The following is a 3317-nucleotide window of genomic DNA, read 5'->3' on the forward strand; positions in this document are numbered from 1 at the left end:
GCGATCACTCTACCTTTCCCTATTGGACCGACAAGCCGAGTACCTGACTCTACCAAATACATAATACACGTCCGTCGTAGGTGATGGGGTGTTCGTGAGCCGTGAGGGTTAACATGCCCCCCTTCCTGATGTAGATTCCGTCCTCGGAAGCTATTGAGTTGAAGCTGGTTCGTCGAGGTGGAAGAGCATTTGAGATGAATGTCCTTAGCCTTCTTCAGTCACTGCAAAATCAAACAACATTGGCACAGTAATTGCATTCTCTTAAAAAGCATATGCAGTTTGAGGTAGACAAATTGATTGGTAAAAGAATTTCAAACAATTTGGTAGCAATGAACATTAAATTGCAATGTAATCAAATGCAAAAACAGATGTAAAGGTAGAAAATTAAACAAGTCTGGGGTCGCTAATTTGACGGTCGAAAGGCACTAGAGATCGAATATTAATACCATGGGTAAGCTTCTTAATTTTCTGTGGTCAATTAAGTTGTTTAATCGCGAGAGCCAAGTATTGATGTTCGAGGGCTGACTAGAGGCTATATCTAGAAAACTTTGTAGTTAAGCTACCATAAAAGGAATTTCTCATGAAATCATCGCCTGACTGATTACTTTTTCATTGACCCCCCAAGGTCTTTTCACATTGATTCAATTATGATGTGTGTGCTTATTTTGTATGCCTTGGGTTTTTTGCTTTTCAAGGAAAAGCGCCCACACTGGGAACCTCTAGGGCTCTAGTACCATAGGCAATACATGTGAGTGAAGTACCAATTTAAGCAGGGATTTCTCTTCCAGCTTAAAATTTTACATTGTGGCACTTTGATTTTTTGTTTGTTCATTTTCAGCATTTTAATTTTGTAACTTTGGGGGGTCATATAACACTGTTACCCTCCCCAGGCTCATCACATTAGTAAAATCCCTTTATAATACTTAAGCTAAAGGTCACTAGGGTTAAGCCCACTAGAAAGCCCTAGTACATTTCATACAATGCTGCCTAAATCGGATTAAGAACCTAAGTAACCATTGCTTATTAGGAAGGCATTCCCCATGGTATTAAGAGAAGATTTCTAATACCTAGCTTGGTCAAACTAGCTTAGTCGGACTGCTTGATTTTTAAACCTAGACAAGTGATTATGACAAAACATTACATTGAATTAAATGTTTGATAGTAAGCAAATGCGCTGAATATTATGCTACCAATCACAATCAAAGCAGACAAACATGGATGCAAAAAGATAAGGGCAATGCTAATGGACAAGAAACACCTGTTTGTGTTGATGGTCGCGCTTGATCTGAAGGTTCCATGAAGGTCCAAATCCTAACTACAGCAACACGTTCCTGTACACACTATGAAACACAAACAATACCTCTAGGAGGCACATCAGTGGGAAAAGAGAACTTCGCTAATCTCTCAACTCTAAAACAGAAACACTCCTATCGTACTAATCTTACCTACCCTCCATTACTCAAGTGATGAGGATCAAAGGTGTTTCATGGCATAGGTTTCTGTTTCAGTGTACCAGATGTGACATGTGCAGGTCTGAGTCAATGTTTTGACTTTTAATGTGCATACTCGTTTGCTAATTGCTCTTGCTCTTTTTTTTTTTTTTTTGTGCGTATAAAGCTTTATATGTACATTCCCTAAGATCGAAGATTAAGAGGTCAGGGAGAAAGGTTGAGAGGGAAGCAAGTGAATGATGACTGTCAGCAAACACTCCCCCCTTCCTTGGGTAGATCATACCGTTTGAAATGAGCTTGTCACCCTTTGAAACCAATTGTTCCAGTTGGTAATAGGTGAGGATTTTTGCCAGTAGTTTTCTATTACCCTAGGTGCCTCGTCAAGTTGCAAGGGTGGTAAGGTACTCTCCCAGGATCGAACTTGAAGTGGTTCATCAGGTGATTCTTGAACACTGGGAGGTGTGGATTCTTTTGTAGCTTCATGGAGGTCCACTACTATAGATGGAGGCTGTGTAGAAGCTTTTACCTCTATGGATGTATTACATGAGGAGCTAGAAGCTTCATGGGACTCCCCCCTTCCTGAGCTAGGTGGAACAAATCGTTCTTTCTTTGGTACCCAAACTAGCTCGGGAGCGGGTGTGTAGCATTCTGTGATTTTTTTCTTTCCACGATCATTGATTCGTTTTGGAGCTACGAGATTGGGCTCACTTGGGTCAGGTGATAGGTAAGAGCACAATCTACGTTTTGGCACCCAGATTTGATCATTTCCTTGATAGTAGCCTTGGGCTTCCAATAGTCGTTTAGGGATCCATCGCAACATTTTCTTACTTTTCTTGGAGCGAGTGGTACGTTTCTTACAAGGCTTCTGTTTTTTAGCACTAGCTATGGTCACTAAAGAAGCTTTAGGGACCCACTTGTATGTTTTCTTCGTGACATTAGGATGAGTCTTGTCGGAAGCGATATGCATTGCTTGTAGCATATTTAAGGGTATAGGCATTTCATCCCCCTCAGGTGTTACCCAGGTCGTCCCCCTATTTCCCCAAGTGTCTATGGTTGATGCTAGGTGGACCCAGTCTACATTGTCCGACTCATTCATCCCAGGTAGGATATCCATATAAGGAGAATCTTGGCCAATGTCTGTATCCTTCTTACAAGTGTAACAATATTGTAGTGGGGCCGAGTGAACTGTGGTGTCAGAGCGATGATCAATAATGGTTTTACTCCCTAAGGGGTGTACCTTACCAGTCACCAAATCCACTCTAAGGACAGAGTCTTGGAATTGCAAATAGACATGATTTTTAGACCAATCATGAACCATTTGTGCTTCCCTCATGAATGGTCTTCCTAAAATCATTTCATATGACATAAGGTGTTTAGATAAATCCATTACAATGAATGTATGTCGTACCTTGTGTCCTAGAACTTTGATCTTAAGATCCTTGAGCATCCCCATAGGTTTGGCTATGGTACCATTTGCCATCTTTACCACAATGTTAGTAACACTGAGGCGGGGTTTTCCCATGGATTCCCAACAATCTTTTGTAACGATGCTAACTCCCGCACCACCATCAAGAATTCCCTTTATAGTTAATCCCTTGGTAGTGATGGGTAGGGTCGCATTAGACTCGTCGCCTTCAAAATACTGCCCCAATTCGTTAATGGGTACCTCGATCACAGACTCGTGTCCATCTAAGTCAAGTGATTGCACATGATTTTCCTCATTAATCATAATCGAGTCAGGCCTATTTGGTTGTGCAAACTGCGGTAATCCCATTTGTAGCTCTCCGTTAAGGAATGATCGAAGTGCAAGGAATAACTCAGGATCTCCATACAGCTTTGCTATGATCGTGGTTCGGACCTCAGAAG

This window comes from Adiantum capillus-veneris, chromosome 16 (genome assembly GCF_014529385.1).
Source record: "Adiantum capillus-veneris isolate H3 chromosome 16, ASM1452938v2, whole genome shotgun sequence".
In the NCBI taxonomy this organism is placed as follows: Eukaryota; Viridiplantae; Streptophyta; class Polypodiopsida; order Polypodiales; family Pteridaceae; genus Adiantum; species Adiantum capillus-veneris.